Consider the following 22,698-nt stretch of genomic DNA (forward strand, 5'->3'; position numbering starts at 1 on the left):
TAAGAAACATTATTCCATGAATACTGGAAATAGTTTTAGACCAAAAATAATCCCTTCCTCATTCTCTGTGGATTTTCCTTGAGCCCCCAAATGCTAATCACCCTTTTAGGAATGTTCTAGACAACTAGGTCCCCCCAGAATCAAGCATAATTTGAGCCTCCTCACACAGAACCCGAGTGGATGCTGGTACTTGGGACATGAACCACACCCTTGCTCTACGGGACCCTCCCTGGTCCCAGCGGGCCACCAGGCCAGCCCACCCCCAGCCCTGAGGCCCTTCGCCCCACTCACCGGCCTGTGCGGTCTCTGTCGGCTCAACTGCCTGAGGGGGCTCACGTCCTCTTTAAATATACGGGGGCTGTCACCAGCCTTGGCCTGCGGAGGGGAGGGGAGGGAGGCCTAGGGGAGAGGGTGAATGAGACATGAGTAACACAACTGCTATCAGAGGCTGGAAATAGCCGGTGACCAAAGCCCTGAGTGTCGTCCCGCCCACACCAGCTGCGAGGCCCTTGGAGAACAGTATCTCTTGGGTTCTGTTTTAATTGCCAATCGCCTGTGGCGCCAAGGGATCAATTTTTGGAGTGTGCGTTTTTGATCAAGTGGTGGGAACAGGAACAAGAGCAAAGAAAGATTTTACACCTAAAATCATTTTTCCGGGCTCCTACCCCCCTGACCTTCCTGGAAGTCAATGCAAGGTACCTGCATATGAATCATGAACCATATCTGGGAGCCCTTTGTAACTCTGAGATGCAGGTCACTGTGCTCATGAAGAAAACTCAGAGCTAAAAATAAGAGTCATGGTTGTCTGAAATGATAGTTAGATAATCTCTTCAAAGTAGCTTGGGAAAAAAAGGTCAGCTAATCATTAGGGTCCTGTCACTTCGTGGCCCGCTATCCTATGAAGAAAAGCTTTCTTTCCAAAGGTTTGAGTTACTTTGTTATCTTTTTCTACTTAAGAATTTAACATGGCTGTGCATCCTATTTACAAGTCTTGATAAGTCTCTCTGAACCCACATCTTTTTTGGAGGTCTCATTTCTCTTTGCCTGAAATGCGCATATATTTTGATCAAGCATCAAGGATTCATATAAATTATAAAATTTGATAGCTGGCAAGAAGTTCAGAGATTTAATAGACCAATTCTTCATGTTATGGCTGAGGAAACTGAGGTACATAACTTGCTAAAGGCCAAACAATGAGTCTTGGTAGGTCCCAGATGAAAATCCAGGTTATCTGTCTCTTAGGGGAAGGCACTTTCCACTAGTGTTGACCTAGCTGTTGAGGTTAGGTGTAGGTAATACCCAACCGAGAGGGGTATGAAATCCAGCCCTTCAAATCAGCCATATTAGCCTGTTCATTACATAACCACAAAGCAGTTGGTTGAGTGATGGAAATAACTGTAAAGAAGGTTGTGCTAATTTCACGAATATGAACACAGCAAAAACCTAATATGAGATTTTCCTAGTCTATGTTTTCATGCAGAAGTGTATTTGTTGTAGAAATGGGGAAATGGCGAGTACTCTGGAATGTTAAAGTTAGAAGGTACTTTAGAAGTCTTCCAGGATAGCATCTTTCAAACTTTCATGTGCTTTTTTTTAGAATGATAATACTATTTTCTATAAATAGTCTTAAATGGAACATCGATGTATAAAGCAAATAAAAGAGGAAATTCACCGCTTGAAATAAATAGGTGGTCTAGTATAATGAATAGGTGGTCTACTCACATAGCCTTTCTCGGAACCCCCAAAGTGGCTTCTAAAATACTTTTTTGAGACAAAATTTGAAAGTCACAAATGTAGCCCACAACTTTCATTTTATAGTACAGATGTTAAGTCCCAAAGAAGGGGTTTATTTCCCTTAAGGGGAAATGCAATGTGTATAATAGAATTGTTTCTGGAGCCAGAAAATCTGGGTTTGACTCTAGTGTTTCTGACCTATAAAAAAATGTTTTCTGATTATACAAGTAATACAGGAATGCATTTTTATCATGAAAGACTAAATGATAAAGATGTATTTACAGTAAATTGTAAAAGTGCCCTCCCACAATCTTACTTTCTTTCCCAGAGTTAACACATGACAATGTTTTGGGTTTTACATAACTTGAGTCATCCCTTTTAAAAGGATACTTTAGTCACATTTATTGTGATTTTTGATATATATGGGTTATTCCTTCTTATTTTTTTTTAAAGTTTCTTTTTTCTTTTCTGGACTTTTATTAGGTTTAATAGTTTTCCTTTTCATGTTTTCTTTTATGACTTAGAAATGATCCTCTTCCTCTAATTTAAAAGCTATGCACAGATAGATAGATAGATATAGATTTAACTGGTAGCCATATTTTATTTCTTCTATGAGGTGAGAAACTAAGTGGCACATATATACAATGGAATATTACTCAGCCATAAAAAGAAACAAGGGACTTCCCTGGTGGAGCAGTGGTTAAGAATCCACCTGCCAATGCAGGGGACATGGGTTTGAGCCCTGGTCTGGGAAGATCCCACATGCTGCAGAGCAGCTAAGCCAAATAAATAAGTAAATAAAGAATTGCTTTAAAAAAAAATGAAATTGAGTTATATTTAGTGAGGTGGATGGACCTAGAGTTTGTCATACAGAGTGAAGTAAGTCAGAAAGAGAAAAACAAATACCATATGCTAACGTATATTTATGGAATCTAAAAAAAAGAAAAAGGTACTGATGAACCTAGTTGCAGGACGGGAATAAAGATGTAGACGTAGAGAATGGACTTGAGGACATGGGGTGGGAGGGGGAAGTTGGGGCTAAATGAGAGTAGCATCAACATATATACACTAGCAAATGTAAAATAGCTAGTGGGAAGCAGCCAGCATAGCACAGGGAGATCAGCTCGGTGCTTTGTGGTGACCTAGAGGGGTGGGATAGGGAGGGTGGGAGGGAGGATCAAGAGGGAGGGGAGGGGCTTCCCTGGTGGCGCAGTGGTTGAGAGTCCGCCTGCCGATGCAGGGGACACGGGTTCGTGCCCCGGTCTGGGAAGATCCCACATGCCGCGGAGCGGCTGGGCCCGTGAGCCATGGCCACTCAGCCTGCGCGTCCGGAGCCTGTGCTCCGCAACGGGAGAGGCCACAGCAGTGAGAGGCCCGCGTACCGCAAAAAAAAAAAAAAAGAGGGAGGGGATATGGGGACATGTGTATGCATATGGCTGATTCACTTTGGTGTACAACAGAAACTAACACAGTATTGTGAAACAATTATACTCCAATAAAGATCTATTAAAAAATAACAAAAAAATGTAATTATAAATTTACTGCTTTCTTCATTCAACTACTGTTACTTATATATTTTTTGTATCTTACTTTTTTAACTCTGTGTGTTGTATTGTTTGTGTGAGAGATAGAATGTATCCTTGATGAATTTATTGAGAAAGTCTGTTGTAAGTGAACTAGAAGTGAAAAGGTCTTTGTATTAGTTTGCTAGAACTGCCGTAACAAATACCATACACTGGGTGGCTTAAACAACAGACATTTATTTTCTCACAATTCTGGAGCTAGCAGTCTAAGATCAAGGTGTCAGCAGGGTTGGTATCTTCTGAGGCCTCTCTCCTTGGCTTGTAGATGGCCATCTTCTTCACATGTTTTCAGATGGTCTTTTGCCTTGTGTGTCTGTGTTCTAATCTCCTCTTTTTATAAGGATACCAGTCATATTGGATTAGGGCCCAGTCATATGACCTCATTTTACTTTTAAAGGCCCTATTTTCAAATACAGTCTCATTCTGAGGTACCAGGGGTTAGGACTTCGACATATGATTTGGGGAAGACAATTCAGCCCATAACAGTCTCAATTTTGCCTTACACATGAATGCTAGCTCAGCAATCTCTACAGTTGTACTGTCCAATACAGTAGCCAATAGTCACATATGGCTATTTAAAATGAAATTAAAAAAAAAAATGAAATTATTTGAAATTAAATGAAATGAAAAATTCGGTTCCTCAGTCACAGCAGCCATATTCCAAGTGCTTACCACCCACTGTGGCTCATGCATCCACCTTGAACAGCGTAGCTATAGCGTGTTTCCATCATTGCAGAAGTTCTGTTGACTAGCACTGCTATAGAGTGGCTTCATCTGAAAAATGATGCACATGCCTTTTGGATTCTATGAGGAATAGGTAATATTAAGCATGTGTTGGACACATGGCAGGGTGTTCAATCAATACTAGTTGAGTATTCACTCGACAGTGAGTGAATGGTAATATTAGGACTAGAACCCACTGTTTCTGCCCCATTGTTCCCCAAGAATAGCCATAAATGGGTCAGCTGTTGTGAAACATAGGACACAAAGAACATCAGGCAAGAGAGTAAGAAGGGACGATGATCTTAAACACATGCCTTAAAACACTGTCTTTATACCCAAATCAGAATAAACTTTATTCTATTTAATTCTCTCAATGACTTTGTAAAGAAGATACTATCATACCCATTGTATGAGTGAGGACTGAAATAAATACAGCTCTTGAAAGCTAAGTAATTACCCCAAGGCCACATACTTAAGTCAACAGTGAGTCGGTGGCAATGTCAGGACTAGAATACGCTGCTTCACCCGCTCCATTCTCCTAGGATAACTAAAAACTGGAGAGTCATTGGGAAACACAGATCACTAAGGAGACAGGGAAATTCAAACCCAGATTGAACTTCAAATCCCTTCTACAACATTGATTCCCAAATTCATTTGATCACTGTCCCCTCAGTAAACATTTTTGTTTACACATACACACAGAGCACACATATGTATGTACATATATATGTAAATTATAAACATATTACTGTAATATACACTATAAAACACACTCCATGCTACGCACTAAAAAGATAAAAATAAATGTAATAAAAGTTCTAATTCTTTTTCTCATGCTCTCGTATTATTTCACATGCTCTCTAGGATGCTGGTCCCCCCTTCCACTTTGGAAACCACTGCTCTAAACCATGCCATACTAAGAGGGTATATGCTGTAGAAGAATTTACAGGCCTGGGAATCTCAGCTTTCATCTGCTCATCCAAACCCCTCTGAAAAGAAACATAATTGGAGTATAATGTATTCAACGTCAGCCACATTCTTGGAGTAACTAGGGCTTTTCACTATTTCTATGCACCCGTAGTCTGACATTTGTCATTGGCTGTTATTTCAAAGAGAGAATTAATTTAAGACTACCATTCAAAGGTTGCTCCTGGCCATGCGGCCCATCCATGAAAGGCAGAGAAATGAGCAAAGCAACACTTAGGTGAACCAAGATGGTTCCTTTTCCCCAAGAGATTAAAAAAAAAATATATATATATATATATATATATATATATATATATGTATTTGTCCTCACTGAAATGGAGTGAGACTTGGAGAAACAAATTGATGTACTTGCGTCATTCAGATTTTTGTATTGGCCTCTTTGTTCTTATGGCCGTACATCACTTGCTGATTACAGTGATGACAGCAATCCTTACATAATGCTTTCAGCTTAAAAGCATTACCAAGTGTTTGATTCTCTCTCAGATGTGATCTCTCTCCTCTCTCTGTCCCTTTCTCTCTGTTTCTGTCAAGCAGTGGGGGGATATAGGTGTTATTCCCTTTTTACAGATGAAGAACCTGGCTTGAGAGTTGAGGTCACACAGCCAGTAAATGGTGAAGTCAGAACTTGAACCAGGTTCTTTGCTCCAGAGCCAATGCCCTGAGGGAGGTTTCAACTGATCTGGTCGGCATTATGTAGTTGGGAGAGAGGACACTAGGTCTGAGAATCACTACAGGTCAGAGTGCCTCTGCAGCCAAAGTACCAACTCAACTTCATCTTGCCCTGAGAGATTAGCAGGGCTTTATTTACATCAATGGTCCCTTGGGTTCAGTAGAGGCTGTTTCTACATTCGCTATTCAGCCAAGACAAAGCCTCTAGGAGGAGCCTGAAGCAGTGCAAACCCCTTAAGCCGGTATCACAGGGCCAGCAAATTGACAAATGCAAATCCACTCACGGAGGTTCTAAAGTGGATCAATGCGATCATCTTAGGAGCTGTTTCCATGGGTTGACTAGCATCTATCACTGTTCACCTGTGTCAACAACAGAAATTCTTTTGAATCAGTCCTTTTTATCCCTGCTCCTCTGATTGCCCTGGCTCAGATGTCTTGCCTAGACTTTTTCAGAAGCTTCCCACTGAGTTTTCCCCACCTGTCTTCCATCTCTCACACTGCTACCAGAGCCGTCTTTCGAAACACAGATCTTATGATGGCAGCTTCCAGCTTAAAGACCCCCATTAGCGCCCCCTTACTATGTGATCTTACTAAAAACTTTTGACATGGCATTCAAGTTTCTTCTTCTTACCCCAAATTAACTTTCCAACTTTTCCTCCCACCGGCCCACTTTCCTTTATTCTATCTTCCAGTCTCTCCAGTCTAATCACTGTTCTCTAAAAATAGCCAGCCCTCTCATGCCTCTCTGCTTTGCTCATGCTCCATCCTCTGCCTGGAATGTCCTCCCCCTCCTTAACCTACCCCCTCGATGGAATCTTCCTTGGCCTTCCATTAGCTGCTCAGATGCTGCCTCTTCAGTGCAGGCCTCCTCACCCACCCCTTTCCAGGTGGGACTCACCACTCTCTGCCCGGCCCCCAAACACTCCTTTCACACTCCTCATTTTAAGGAATTTTGGCTGGTTTTTCACATGTCATTTTGGCTCATGAGATGGTGAACTCCTTAGGGGAACAGAGAGCATCTTTTTCATCTTTGTGTCCTCTGTGATGGTACCTATAGGCATTTGAAATTTTTTGGTTGAATTTATTCATCTAACTGAGTGGGGTCTTTTTAATAATCATATTTATTTATTTGGCTGCATTGGGTCTTAGTTGCGGCACACAGGATCTTTGTTGTGGCATGCAGGCTTCTTAGTTGTGGCATGCATGCAGGATCTAGTTCCCCAACCAGGTATGGAACCGGGGCACCCTGCACTGGGAGCCTGGAGTCTCACCCACTGGACCACCAGAGAAGTCCCTAACTGAGTGGTTTTGAGAGGTCTTGAAAGGGCTAAATTCCTACCAGATCTGAGATAAGGAGCAAAAGAGAAAGCACAATATCAGCATGAAGAAATTACTTATTTAAGCATACTCCATCTAAAATGTTAAAATAAGGATTGGGTGTACTTTTTGAATAGTTGGAAGCCTTTTACTGGCTTTACCAAAAAGTTCATGCCATGCCTAAAATGGAAATAGCACCAGGTTGGAACAAACAGATTGGGTTTCTCGTCCTTCCTCTGCAATGGACTGAGCTGTGTGCCCTTTGGCAAGTCGGTCCCCCTTTTTGATTTTTTTCTTTACAAAAATGCTTGACAAAATGACTTTAAAGGTGCCTTCTAACTCTAAAATTTGCAGGTTCTTATTTTCTAGTTAGGAAGACTAAGTCTTTATTTCCCTTTGAGTGTGATGGTCCCTTAGTAACAAGAGCAGACATTCCACATTGTCATAAAAACACTTTCTCCTACTGTGGCCCCATTACATAAAATTTAGGTATTAGAGGGCTTCCCTGGTGGCGCAGCGGTTCAGAGTCCACCTGCCGATGCAGGGGACATGGGTTCGTGCCCCGGTCCGGGAAGATCCCACATGCCGCGGAGCGGCTAGGCCCGTGAGCCATGGCCGCTGAGCCTGCGTGTCCAGAGCCTGTGCTCCGCAACGGAAGAGGCCACAACAGTGAGAGGCCTGCGTGCCACAACAGTGAGAGGCCTGCGTACCACAAAAAAAAAAAAAAAAAAAAAATTTAGGTATTAGAGAAAGCACTAAATATTTTATGAAGTGAGAGTTCCTGATACAGAGTAAAAAACAAAAACAAAAGCAAAACAACTAACAAAAAATTCCTTACTGCCAAAACATTAGGTGTCTGGCCCTTTAAAGTTGAAAGGCCACGCATAAAGCTAAGAAAAAGACCTCAGAAAGATTAGTTGATCTGATGGGTTCACAAAGATGGAGGAGAGAATAAAGTGGTCAGGTCATACATGAAGATGGTTTGGAGAGGAAGGAGAAGATGCTTGGAGGTGGAGTTTTAAATTCAGGTCTTTAGGGAAGGCATTCTACAATATGTCACAGGTACAAAGGGAATCGGAAATCCTCAATGTTGTGAGTGCAGCTGTATCCCTGGCACCTGTTAGATGCTGTGACAATTTCCTTTTGTGTAACAGGAAACTTGAAAGCCCTCCAATATTCTGAAATGCTATTCTACCCATTTTTTTTAAAAACTAGGCTTTATTTTTTAGAGCAATTTTAGGTTCACAGTAGAGTTGAGCGGAAGGTACAGAGAATTTCCATATACACGCACAGCCTCTTCCAATGTCAGTGTCCTGCATAGAGTGGTACAGTTTTTGGAATCGATGAACCTACACTACACATCATTATCATCCAAATTCCATAGTTTACATTAGGGTTCACTCTAGGTGTTTTACATTCTATGAGTTTTGACAAATGTATAATGACATGTGCCCATCATCATATTATCATACAGAGTAGTTTCAGTGCCCTATAAATCCTCTGTGCTAACCTCTTTCCCCGCTAACCTCTGAAACTTTTTATTTCCTCCATAGTTTTGCCTTTCCTGGAATGTCATATGGTTGGAATCACATAGCACATAGCTTTTTCTGATTGGCTTCTTTCACTTTGTAATATGCATTTAAGCTTCCTCCATATTTTTTCATGGCTTGATAGCTCATTTCTTTTTAGTGCTGAATATGGATGGACCACAGTTTATTTAGCCATTCATCTACTGAAGGACATCTCAGTTGCTTCCAAGTTTTATCAATTATGAATAAAACTGCTATAAACATCCATGTGCAGGTTTTAAAAGTTATCAGTTCCCTTGGGTAGATACTAAGGAGTGCAGTTGCTGGAGCATATGGTAAGAATATGTTTAATTTTATAAGAAACTGCCAAACCATCTTCCAAATTGGCTGTATTATAGTCCCACCAGCAATGAATGAGAGTTCTTGTTGCTCCACATCCTTGTCAGCATTTGGTGTTGTCAGTCTTCTGGATTTTGGCCATTCTAAAAGGTGTATAGTGATATCTTATTGTTCTGATTTTCAGTTCCCTAACGACATAAGATGTTGAGCATCTTTTCATATGTTTATTTGCCATCTTTGTATCTTTGGTGGTGAGGTGTCTGTTGAGGTCTTTTGCCCATCTTTTACTTGGGTTGTTCATTTTCTTATTGTTGAGTTTTAAGAGTTCTTTGTATATTTTGGATAACAGTCCTTTATCAGATATGTCTTTTGCAAATGCGGCTTGTATCCTTATTCTCTTTTCAGCATCTTCTGCAGAGCTGTTCTCATTTTTAATAGATACATTCAAGCAAAATTCTACTTTTAAATTGTTTAGCAGAAATCTCACTTATCCAGAAATTTCTTTCTAGCCTATAGAAATAGGCTTTGTTTTATTTGTATTCCCTTGATTTAGGAGTTATAAACAGAAGTTAGAAAAATCATCTGTCATCAAATTTGAGTTATAACTTGCAATGTGTGTTTCAAATATCCATTGAGGGGCTATCTTGGGGTTGGGAGATTTCAACCCAATTTCTTAAATCCACTTTGCTATATCTGAAGTCATAGACCAAGGGATTTCAACTAAGTTTCCATAAACCCACAGGAGATAAAATTTATTTCTCGCTGAGTATACATATTGTTATGGCAATGTCTGTCAGCTGGAATGTGGGCTAAGTAGATGGTGAGATGTTTTGTGAGTGAGGAACAATTTCCTGAGATTAGCTGGAACCTAAGAAAGGTCTCCCATTTCCTGGAAGATAGGAAGATTTTGCCTCATGAGTATTGGAAAGAAGAGGGTCAGGGCAATAGGAGCTCTAGTTACAGAACGACATAGTACTGGAGGGAGGCCAAGTATACGGGGTGACAACTGTGGATCTGTTTTATAGATGTGGAGCCTTTTATAGACGCTGAGATATGGTGCTGGTGGTTGTGTTATAGTTATTGGTGACTTGCTTGGTGATATTTTGATTCTGTAAATTCCTTCTAGTGAGCCGTCTCCAAATGCTAGAATTTGAAAGTGCTCCACGAACTCTTAGAGGCTTTAGAGCCAGTACGGTTAGATGACAAAACTTGAAGATCATGAGACCCTGTAATAGTTTCAGTCTGCAAAAAAAAGATTGTATTATTCATTCTCTGCTGGATGTGTGAAGGCAGATATCATAGACCAGCTTCAATAAAAATGTTTTCCTTGTAGATCCTATGCTACCTGAAAATTGAATATCATGTTCTGGAGATTGGGAAGAAATACTGCAAATAAAGACCATGTTCCAGGGAGCAGTAAAGAATCTTAAAAATATGCCATGTGAGGAACAGCCCAAGGAACCAGACACATTTACTCAGAGAAGAACTGGTGATGGTGGGAGTAGGAAAACATATAACAAATCTTCAAATACCTGATGAACTGCCATATATATAAGGAGGGAATAAATGTGTTTCAAGAAAAAACAAGGACCAATAAGAATAGACATTGTAGATAGGCTGATATTGTTTCAATGTATTAAAAAACTTTAATCCATCTAATAACACAGTGCATCCTTTTTCACTTTATGATAATTATAGAAAATGAAAGAATTTTTACAGCCCACTGTGGAAAAGAGTAGTCCAATGACTCCCACCTGCCTGAGGGCTGAGATGTTTAATATCTTGGCAACCTGTAATCCATTCACAGCACAGTGATAGGGAGGCTCTGTAATAATAGGATCAGTGGTCTCTGAAAAGAATAAATTCCCCATCATAGGGAATTTTCAAGCAGAGTTTAGAAACAACCCAGATGAGGTGCTATAATGGCAATTTTTAAAAATTCTTTAAAATTTATGAACTTTTTATTGTATAGTTTTATGAATTCTGACAAATACGTAGTCTCACATAACTACCACAACAATCAAGATACACAATATGGGGCTTCCCTGGTGGCGCAGTGGTTGAGAGTCCGCCTGCCGATGCAGGGGACACAGGTTCATGCCCCGATCCCGGAAGATCCCACATGCCGCGGAGCGGCTGGGCCCGCGGGCCATGGCCGCGGAGCCTGTGTGTCCGGAGCCTGTGCTCCGCAACGGGAGAGGCCACAGCAGTGAGAGGCCCGCGTACAGCAAAAAAAAAAAAAAAAAAAAGATACACAATAATTACCATCCTCCAAAATTATTTTGTACTTCCCCTTTGTAGTCAAATCCACCACCATCCCTAACCACTGGTAATTGCTGACCTGTTCTCTACCCCTAAAGTTTTGCCTTTTCCAGAATGTCATATAAATGAAATCATACAGTATCCAGCCTTTTGAATCATGTTTGTTTCACTCAGCATAGTGTATTTGAAATTCATCCATATTGTTGACTCATCCAAGGTTTGTTTCTTTTTATTGCTGAGTAGTATTCCATTGTATAGATCTACCACAATGTCCATCCGTCAACCAGTGGAAGAATATATAAGTGACTTCTGGTTTCCAGTATGGCATGTTAGGAGTTGGAAGTCACGACTCCATTCTAACAACAAGTTAAAAGCTGAACAAACTGAAAATTAACAACTCTTCTTATACCCATCAGAGAATTGAGGTCACAGGAAAAACTACTGCCCCCCAAATTGGAGAGACAGATAGGTGGATACAGAGAATCACAATTTACTGGAGCAGAAACCCACAAGTAGAGACCTTCAAGGGAACAATTACTGGGTTTCTTTTACTCAGTACCTCATATCTAGCTTTCAACAAAAAATTACAAGGCATATTATTAGGCAAAAAACAGAGTTTGAAGAGACAGAGCCAGATTTAGATATGACAAGAATGTTGGAATTGTCAGTCCAGGAATTTAAAACAACTATGGTTAATATGCTAAGAGTTTTAATGAAAAAAGTAAACAACATGGAAGAACAGACAGGTAATGTAAGCAGAGAGATGGAAATCCCAAGAAAAAATCAAGAAGAAATGCTAGGAATCAAAGATACCAAAATAGAAATGAAGAATGCCTTTGATGGTATCATTAGTAGACTGGACGCAACTGAGGAAAGAATCAGTGAGCATGAGGGCATATTAACAGAAATTTCCAAAACTAAAGCAAAGAGAAAACAGACTTAAAAAATGGAACAGAGGGGCTTCCCTGGTGGCGCAGTGGTTGAGAATCTGCCTGCCAATGCAGGGGATACGGGTTCGAGCCCTGGTCTGGGAAGATCCCACATGCCACGGAGCAACTGGGCCCGTGAGCCACAACTACTGAGCCTGCGCATCCAGAGCCTGTGCATCCAGAGCCTGTGCTCTGCAACAAGAGAGGCCACGACAGTGAGAGGCCCGCGCATCGCGATGAAGAGTGGCCCCCACTTGCCACAACTAGAGAAAGCCCTCGCACGGAAACGAAGACCCAACACAGCCAAAAATAAATAAATAAATAAATTTAAAAAAAAAAATGAATGGCAAAAAAAAATCAATAAAAAGTATTAAAAAAAAAAAAAAAAAATGGAACAGAATATCCAAGAACTGTGTGACAACTATGAAAGGTATAACATACCAGAAGAGAGAAAGGAGCAACAAAAAAAATTTTTGAAGCAATAATGACTGAGAACTTCCCAAAATTAATGTCAGACAGCAAACCACAGATCTAGGAATCTTAGAGAACACCAAGAAGGATAAATTCCAAGAATATTTGGGTTGTTTCCAGTTTGGAGTGAATAGGAATAAACTACTAATTCTACAAACAGTAGCATACAGGTTTTTGTGTGAACATAACTCTTCATTTTTTGAAGTAAATACACCAGAGGAGAATTTCTGGGTCATAGAGTAAGTTCATGTTTAATTTTTTAAGAAACTGCCAAATTGTTTTCCAAAGTATCTGTACCATTTTGCATTCTCATCAGCAGTAAATGAGAATTCCAGATTCTATATCTACCAGCATTTGGTATAGTCAATCTCTTGATTTAAAAATTTTAGTCATTCTAATAATGGTATTTTAATTAGTTCTAATAAGTGTTTTAAATTTGCATTCCCTCAGTGAATAATGATGTTGAGAATCTTTTCATGTGCCATCAGTATATCTTCTTTAGTAAACTGACTGTTCAAATCTTTTGCCTATTAAAAATTAGATTTTTTTCTTATTGTTGAATTTTGAGAGTTCTTTATATATTCTGGATACAAGTTCTTTATCAGTTATGTGATTTTTCAAATATTTTTGCCCAGTCTTTGATGTTCTTTTCATTTTTTAAACATTTTTCAAGCCTTTTATGACTCCACGATTTTCATTTTGATGGAGTCCAAGTTAATAATTATGTCTTCCACGGATTATGCAAGCTTTTGGGGTTGTATTTAAAAACTTTTCCTAACCCAAAGTAACAAAGATTTTCTCCTATGGTTCCTTTAAAATAAATGTTTGATAGGTTTACGTTTTATATTTAGGCATATTATCCACATTGAGTTTATTTTTGTATAAGCCATAAGGTGTATGTTGAGGTTCACTCTTTTGTGTATATGGTTGTCTAACTGTTCTGTCACTACTTGCTGAAATGACTATTCTTTCTCCATTAAAGTTCTTTTGCACGTTTGTCAAAAAATTGTATCAGATCAATTGACCATATTTACATGGGTCTATTTCTGGTCTCTCTATTGATTCTGGGCACTACTAAAATCTCTGGAGAATGTTAATTTTTGTTTGTGCTATTAAGCCAGTCCAGTGAATTTTCTTTATTTCAGAAACTGTATTTTTCGGGTCTAAAATTTCCACTTTGTTCTTTATAGTTTCTATTTTTCTGGTGAGAACATCTATATTTCCATTCATTTCAAGAGTGTCCACCTTTACTTCATGGATCATGGTTATAATAGTCACTTTTTTTTTTAAAACATCTTTATTGGAGTATAATTGCTTTACAGTTGTGTGTTAGTTTCTGCTTTATAACAAAGTGAATCAGCTATACATATACATATATCCCCATATCCCCTTCCTCTTGCGTCTCCCTCCCTCCCACCCTCCCTATCCCACCCCTCTAGGTGGTCACAAAGCACCGAGCTGATCTCCCTGGGCTATGTGGCTGCTTCCCACTAGCTATCTATTTTACATTTGGTAGGTATATATGTCCATGCCACTCTCTAATTCCAACATGTGGATTGTCTTGGGTTTGGCATCTGTTGGTGCTCTTTTCCTTTGAGAATTGGGCAGATTTTATCTTTTCTGCGTTTTTTGCTTTTTTGTAAGTCAAATAATTTTGAATTGTATTCTGGAATTTTGAATATTATGCTGTGAGGCTCTGGGCCTTATTAAAATCTTCTGGAGAGCATTAATTTTTATTTGCTTGCTTATTTTAGCAGGCAATATGCCTGGTTATGTTCATATTCCAAGTTGTGTCTTACCTTCTGAGAGTGGTGGGTGCAATGTCAGTTCAAAGCTTTTGCCGTGCTCTGTGTATCTGCCCAACACACACGCCATTCAGTTGTTTATCTGATTTATATCATAGTTTAGTTCTCAAAACTTTTTCTCTTCTTCTTTGGGTCTGTGTTGTACATGCATAACTCAGGAGTGAGTGAGATTGGTGCTTGTTCATAGTCAGAATGAAGGGATTTCCAAAAAAAAAGGAAAATAAAAAGAATTAAGGGATTTGCTTCTCCAGCTTTCTCATCCTTAGACTTGCCCTGACTCTCTGTGGCTCCCAGGGGTCCTTTTTCGCAGTCTTCTGGCTAGAAAGCTATTGTTTCTCCCAGAATTTTAACCCATGCACTTTCTTAGAACATGGGGTGCCTTCTAGGCAACATGAAGAGAAAGAAGAGAGAAAAATAATAGGAATCCCTCCCATTCTCTTCAGGCCATTGGGACTCTTTTTCCCAATCTGTGCAAACCGAGAGATGGTTGTTTGAGTTTTAGGTACGCACACCACTGCTGCTGCCATTGTGACAGTGAAGCTTTAGGACTAGGACTGGCATTGAGGCCTGGGAGGGAAAAAAAAAAAAGAAAGAAAAATTAAAGGGATTCTCCCCATACTCTTCAGCTTTAAGGGCCCCCTTTCCCAATCCTCTGGCTAGAAAAGGGGGTTTCTTTCAGATTTTTTGCTGTCTCTACCTGTAGCACAGTTCCAGGACTCAGCCCACCCTTGGATCAAAGCCAAGAGATAAAGGTAAGAAAAACTGAGTAATCTCACTGCTATACCAGTTGTGCTTCAGGTTTTGACTTCCCTTCTGTCTATTTGCTACCGTTTACTTTTCAGAGTCCTCAGCTAGTAGCTTTTGTATTCTCTCTGGAGGTTTTAGTTATAATCGATGGGAGAGATAGGCTATCATGGGTTCACTCTGTCTTGATTAGCACCAGAAGTTTTGTAATGACAATTTAAATACTGGATGTCCACTCTTGCAGATCATTATTCTCAAACCTAGCAACAAATTTGAATGAACTGGGAAACTTAAAAAAACATAAATTCCAGGACCCTACCCTAGACTGATTTCTGAGGATGGGAACCCAAGAATCTATAGAAGATGTTTCTGAGTTTCTGATATAGCCAACCTGGCACCGGTTTTGGGGGGGCCCGGAGATAGGGTCCAAGCTGGAAGTGTGAGAAGCCCTGGATGAGATGATCTCCAAGGTCCTTTCCAACCCTGAGATCCTCAGGCTCTATATTATTCAGAATATCCCGTTCAGAAAGCTGCTTGTTAAGTGAGGTGCCTAGCCACTTCCCTCAAATGTTTAACTGAAGCTCTAGATCACATAGGTCATCTATGTGATGCCACATAGCTGCCACAGAGCTGACCAAAAAATATATAGAACTGATAGGCAAAGTCAAGATATTAAAGCCAACAGAAGAACGAATGGACTCCTAACCTATAAGATTAGTTTCATGGAATTGACAAATTTTTGCACTAAAAGCAGCAATAAATTCTAAATCTGCTTTATGTGGTGTCAGCCAGAAGGGAGACCATGTATGCTCAGGTCTGAGGATTAGTGGTTTCATTAAGCATCTCCTTTTCTCCCTAGAATTATCCCTTTCCCATATATTTGACAGACTTCTTTTGGTTGAGTGCAGTTTCTGCTTATGTGCTAGGAATCGCTAGTGACTTTAAATTTGCTTTTCATAAAAATTTATTTCTAAGGGACTTCAGAAATCATTTCCTTGAGCTCACTTCTCTAATGATAGAAGAGGAAACCAGGCCTGAGAGGTTATGTGCCTTATTTAGGGCATCAGAGCCGGGGCCAGAAGCCAGATATTGGCTCCTAAGAAACACATTTTCTATCTGACTGAGCTGAGGCAGGTGAGATCTTGGATGCGGAGTCTCCTGGAGCCCCTGGGAGTCTCCAGTAACTGAGTAACTCAGTAACTGAGCTGGGTCAGATGCTGCAGTGAGTGGGCCGTGGCTGAGTTCCATGCAGTGCATTTGTAAAGGGCATTTTGACCTAAACATGCTTTAGCTCCTGGATTTGCAGTTACTAAAATATTGGCAACCAGAATGACCCACAGCTTATAAAGTGACCCACAGTTTACTGGCACATCCTATTCCCTGTGCACTGGGAACTAGACAGCCCCTGGCCACCTCTGGAGCTCCCCAAGCCCCATTTACTTTCAAATGTGCTGCACGGTATTGTATAGTCAGTGTTAAATCAGGGAAGCAGAACTGCGATGAGTTATGAAGTCAGGGATTTTTTTTTACAGGAATTAGACCTCACACCATTGTAGGAGGAGCTGGAATAGTGAAGGTTTGAAAGGGTGAGGTGGAGAACCAGAGCTGGCACCAACCAGTCAATTCAAGGAGCCAAGCATTCCTCTTTTGGCAATCTCAAAAGCACAACCATAACACGAAGGGGTTTTTGTGAAATGGTGTTCTGGCTTAGGCAACTTGATACAGCGTTAATCACTGTAGGTAGAGAGCCTTAAATAGAAACAGCTGTCATACCTTGAGAGTAATGTTCCTGAAGCTCTGTTCTCATCTGTCATGAACAATCTGGAATCAACCTGTTTCACCATGGTCTGAAAACGTGTGATAGCTTTAGTGTGATGCAGCAGTGGGGCGTGGTGCCCTGGAATCAGAACAGCTTTGTCACCAGGCTGATCCACACGTGTGTGCTGCCTTTGCACACATACTGTGGGATTGGGACATGCTCCTTACACTTTCCGAAAAGCTACATATTTGCTTCCTCTTTTGTAAGTGGCACCAATAGTAACCACCTCATAATACTGTTTTAGAGTAGGTATAGTAGTAGATGCTCAATAAAAATGACTCCTTTTATCTCTCCAGTCCCACCCTTCCCCCTAGTATATCTAGGACGTGTAGTATTTCTCAAAATGTCTCCGTGTAGAAATGCCCTTATTGGCTAAGTTGGATTTTGATCATGAATATAGAGCTATAATTTTTTTTTTTTTTTTTGCGGTACGCGGGTCTCTCACTGTTGTGGCCTCTCCCGTTGCGGAGCACAGGTTCCGGACGCACAGGCTCAGCGGCCACGGCTCACGGGCCCAGCCACTCCGCGGCATGTGGGATCTTCCCGGACCGGGGCACAAACCCATGTCCCCTGCATCGGCAGGTGGACTCTCAACCACTGCGCCACCAAGGAAGCCCTAGAGCTATAATTTAAATGCATCATTCCTGGCACTCTGTCATGCCCCAGATTTCCAGTATCAACAATTTTGGATTTGTGGGGACAGTGAGAAAGACCACTGTTTGGCAAGGGGAACACCTGAGGTGAAGCTCATGGCCTTTATCCCCCAAGAGAGAAACAGAGCCCCCTTTAAATAATTAGAAATTTGTTGAATGGTTCATAAAAGTGAGTGTGGTGACATCAGCTCCCCTGGAATCCTTCAGTTTTCCTGGGTTAGAAGAGAGATTCATCATGAGGTTAGAGGGAAGAAGCAAGTTGAAGCTGATATCAAAGTTGGAGACAGGGCTTCCCTGGTGGCACAGTGGTTGAGAATCTGCCTGCCAATGCAGGGGACACGGGTTCGAGCCCTGGTCTGGGAGGATCCCACATGCCGCGGAGCAACTAGGCCCGTGAGCCACAACTGCTGAGCCTGCGCGTCTGGAGCTTGTGCTCCGCAACAAGAGAGGCCGCGATAGTGAGAGGTCCGCGCACCGCGATGAAGAGTGGTCCCCGCTTGCCACAACTAGGGGAAGCCCTCGCACAGAAGCGAAGACCCAACACAGCAAAAATAAAATAAATTATTAAAAAAAAAAAAAAAAGTTGGAGACAGAAAACCATTAAAAACAGAACTTGAAAAGCATAATATTCTGGAGCCAGTAATTTTAGGAGGATACAGACCTACATATTTAATAGCCCTTGAGGGCGTTACTGTATCATAGATGGTCTAAATTGTTTGTTGAATTTGAATTTAATAAAATAGTGCTCATGAGTTTCTGAAATATGAAGAAAAGTTTAAATTATATTCAGAGTACTCTGTTTAGGAACTGGAAGGATATATTATCATTTTAGAAAGCTTTTAATTAGTAGTAACTAAAAGAAAAAAATTTTATTCAGGATAAACTTTTAGAAGATTCATACACAGGATATTTTATTATCAAAAGTGGCATTGTTTTGCATAACAGTTCTAAGCATATAGTAAAAATTGAATAAATACTTTTTTTTTTGGTGACAAAACCTGGGATTGAACCAGAATAAATACTTTTTTTAACATGTTTATTGGAGTATAATTGCTTTACAACGGTGTGTTAGTTTCTGCTTTATGACAAAGTGAATCAGTTATACATATACATATGTCCCCATATCTCTTCCCTCTTGCATCTCCCTCCCTCCAACCCTCCCTATCCCACCCCTCTAGGTGGTCACAAAGCACTGAGCTGATCTGCCTGTGCTATGTGGCTGCTTCCCACTAGCTATCTATTTTACATTTGGTAGTGTATATATATCCGTGCCACTCTCTCACTTCGTCCCAGCTTACCCTTCCTCCTCCCCATATCCTCAAGTCCATTCTCTAGTAAGTCTGCATCTTTATTCCCATCTTGCCCCTAGGTTCTTCATGACCATTTTTTTTTTTAGATTCCATATATATGTGTTAGCATATGGTATTTGTTTTTCTCTTTCTGACTTACTTCACTCTGTAAGACAGTCCCTAGGTCCATCCACCTCACTACAAATAGCTCAGTTTCGTTCTTTTTATGGCTGAGTAATATTCCATTGTATATATGTGCCACATCTTCTTTATCCATTCATCTGTTCATGGACACTTCGGTTGCTTCCATGTCCTGACTATTGTAAATAGAGCTGCAATGAACATTTTGGTACATGACTCTTTTTGAATTATGGTTTTCTCTGGGTATATGCCCAGTAGTGCAATTGCTGGATCATATGGTAATTTTATTTTTAGTTTTTTAAGGAACCTCCATACTGTTTTCCATAGTGGCCGTATGAATTTACACTCCCACCAACAGTGCAAAAGTGTTCCCTTTTCTCCACACCCTCTCCAGCACTTATTGTTTGTGCATTTTTTGATGATGGCCGTTCTGACTGGTGTGAGATGATATCTCATTGTAGTTTTGATTTGCATTTCTCTAATGATTAGTGATGTTGAGCATTCTTTCATGTGTCTGTTGGCAATCTGTATATCTTCTTTGGAGAAATGTCTGTTTAGGTCTTCTGCCCATTTTTGGATTGGGTTGTTTGTTTTTTTGTTATTGAGCTGCATGAGCTGCTTGTAAATTTTGGAGATTAATCCTTTGTTAGTTGCTTCATTTGCAAATATTTTCTCCCATTCTGAGGGTTGTCTTTTGGTCTTGTTTATGGTTTCCTTTGCTGTGCAAAAGCTTTTAGGTTTCATTAGGTCCCATTTGTTTATTTTTGTTTTTATTTCCATTTCTCCAGGAGGTGGGTCAAAAAGGATGTTGCTGTGATTTATGTCATAGAGTGTTGTGCCTCTGTTTTCCTCTAAGAGTTTGATAGTTTCTGGCCTTACATTTAGGTCTTTAATCCATTTTGAGCTTATTTTTGTGTATGGTGTTAGAGAGTGTTCTAATTTCATTCTTTTACATGTAGCTGTCCAGTTTTCCCAGCACCACTTATTGAAGAGGCTGTCTTTTCTCCATTTTATATTCTTGCCTCCTTTATCAAAGATAAGGTGACCATATGTGTGTGGGTTTATCTCTGGGCTTTCTATCCTGTTCCATTGATCTATATTTCTGTTTTTGTGCCAGTACCATACTGTCTCGATTACTGTAGCTTTGTAGTATAGTCTGAAGTCTGGGAGCCTGATTCCTCCAGCTCCGTTTTTTTCCTCAAGATTGCTTTGGCTATTCGGGGTCTTTTGTGTTTCCATACAAATTGTGAAATTTTTTGTTCTAGTTCTGTGAAAAATGCCATTGGTAGTTTGATAGGGATTGCATTGAATCTGTAGATTGCTTTGGGTAGTAGAGTCATTTTCACAATGTTGATTCTTCCAACCCAAGAACATGGTATATCTCTCCATCTATTTGTATCATCTTTAATTTCTTTCATCAGTGTCTTATAATTTTCTGCATACAGGTCTTTTGTCTCCTTAGGTAGGTTTATTCCTAGATATTTTACAGAATAAATACTTTTTTAAAAGAATTCAATATATAAAGGGCAAATCAGACTCTGAGCTTAACTCATGGAATATGGAAGATTCTCTTGCAAACTTTCAGAAATGTAGTTAATTACTTGACTGTTGAAGGACATTGATAATATATTCCCTACCTATTTTTCTACAAATTGTTGACAATCGCAACAAGTCCAAATAGTTACTGATCCAACTGAGCAAGTAATTGACCTGAATGCCCTCAATAGAACATTGAGATATAAAATCACTTCTGTAAAGTTGATTAAAAGGTTGATACTTTTTTTTTCAACCTAAAATAATGACACTTTTCTTTCCAGCTTACCTCTTATTTCAGACTCTCAAGATTTGAAAACTACCAGTTGGTGGTAAATATAGTAAAGAATCAGCAGTCAACCCACACTCTTCTATATAATTAATAGGATTGCTCAGACAGCTTATCTGCTTAAATTCTGAAAATCTCTTTATCTGCAGAAACACTAATCGCTTGAAAAGGAAAAGGCTGAGGAAACTTGTTTTAAAGCTGGGTTTAAACAAATTTTTTTTTCCTGCAGCAAATTCTATTGCTCTAGTTCCGTGGGTTACTTGCATCTCTTCTCCATGCTATAACTCTTTTAGGTATTTTAAATGGCATGTTGCATTCACTTGAACATATGTGAGTTGCTTGCATTTTCTGGTGAGAAAAGCATTTCTTAAGGCCTCTTCTATTCAGTCATTGGCTGGATTTCACCAGGTCCAGGGAACAGGGAATTAACTGGTCTGCGAACTGGGAAGCCTTGGCTCTGAGTTTCACTCTGTGATTTGTTAAGAGTCCTTTGGCAAAAACAAAAACAAAAACCAAAAACAAAAAACAAAAACAAAACAAAACAAACAAACAAAAAAGAGTCCTTTGGTTACCAGCCACAGGTATGATTGGCAACTTGAAGCAAAGGAAATTTCTTGGAAGGATAGCAGAGGTGCACAGAATCAGGTGACTAAAAATCAGGCTTGAACTTGGGCAGGTGCCATAGCTTTTCCAGAGGCTGGGAAGCAGGACCGCCAGCAACAGTCTTGCAGTGGGGACAGAATGGTAAGAAGGCCACTGCGAGGATGAAATGAACATCAAATTCCAGGGAGGTTGGCTTAGACTGGATGTCAACCCCACTCTTGATAGATATGTGTTGGGACCTCCAGTTATAGTCCACTGGGCTTCACCCAGTAATTCCTTAAGAGGAAATTCAGGAGGCAGTTTGAGGAAAGAAATTTCGTGCTGGGCAGATAACTTTGTCCACTACTGTGCTACAACCTGGCATCTTTAAAGTTGTTTCCAGCTTTAAAAATGGACACTCTCCCATGAAAGCCTTTGGGGTTACCATGTGCCAGTGATGCTTGTTTCTATGAATGCCTATAATAAGACAAACTGGAAGAAGACGTTTATGAACACTAGTGGGTTATGTAGCTGTATTAGTTACCTACTGCCGCATGGCAATATCACTACAAACTTAGCATCTTCAAACAACTCAAATTTATTATGTCACAGTTTCTGTGGGTCAGGAGTCTGGGAGTGGCTTAGTTGGGTTTTCTGCTTAGGATCTCATAAGGCTACAGTCAAGGTGTCATGGCTGCGGGCTCATCTGAGGTCCAAGTGGGGAAAGATCTGCTTGCAAGCTCACTCAGACTGTTGGCACCATATTCAGTGTTTCAGTTTCTTGCTGGCTGTTGGTGGCAGGCCACCCTCAGCTGCAGCAGCTGCTCACAGGTCCTTTGTTGGGCTCCCCAAACATGGTCACTCTGACTCCTCCAAGCGGGAAAGGCAGGCTCTTAATCATGTACACACACACTCACACACACCCCATCACCTTCACTGTGTCCTGTTGGTTAGAAGAAAGTCACAGGTCCCACCCACACTCAAGGGAAGGGAATCCACAAGGGTGTGAACACCAGGAGGTGGGGGTTATGGGGCAACTTTACGAATCTGCCAGTGGCAGAGCTGGGTAGGACAACCCCAGAGCTGTCTCAAAACCTGACACATCTCCTTTCTTTCTGTGCATCTTATTTCCCCAAACCTCCGTCCTAGGGAGGTACTTCTCCATGTGTAGACCTGAGAAGGGGGGCAGAACAAAACCTGGCCTGCAGTCTCTCTAGCTCGGCTATCGGGGAGCAGATGTCAGGAGATTCACCTCCTTGGAGCTACAGTGACTGTCTGTCTGGGTTGGTGTTTCTCTCAG

General features: G+C 40.5%; 1 long non-coding RNA gene across 3 annotated transcripts in view; it reads left to right on the forward strand.

Annotated features, from left to right (window-relative positions):
* Positions 1 to 22,698, forward strand: part of LOC309807924 — a 41,221-nt gene that overhangs the window by 16,519 nt on the left and 2,004 nt on the right. For 2 of the 3 annotated variants that reach the window (XR_014294698.1, XR_014294700.1), the window contains one exon: positions 10,215 to 10,293. The exons of the other annotated variant lie outside the window; for it this stretch is intronic. This is a non-coding gene — a long non-coding RNA (uncharacterized lncRNA). Of the gene's footprint in view, positions 1 to 10,214; positions 10,294 to 22,698 lie in introns of those variants that run through there. 3 annotated transcript variants of the gene reach the window in all.

Source organism: Mesoplodon mirus (assembly GCF_964341445.2).
Source record: "Mesoplodon mirus genome assembly, chromosome: 7".
Classification (NCBI taxonomy): Eukaryota; Metazoa; Chordata; class Mammalia; order Artiodactyla; family Ziphiidae; genus Mesoplodon; species Mesoplodon mirus.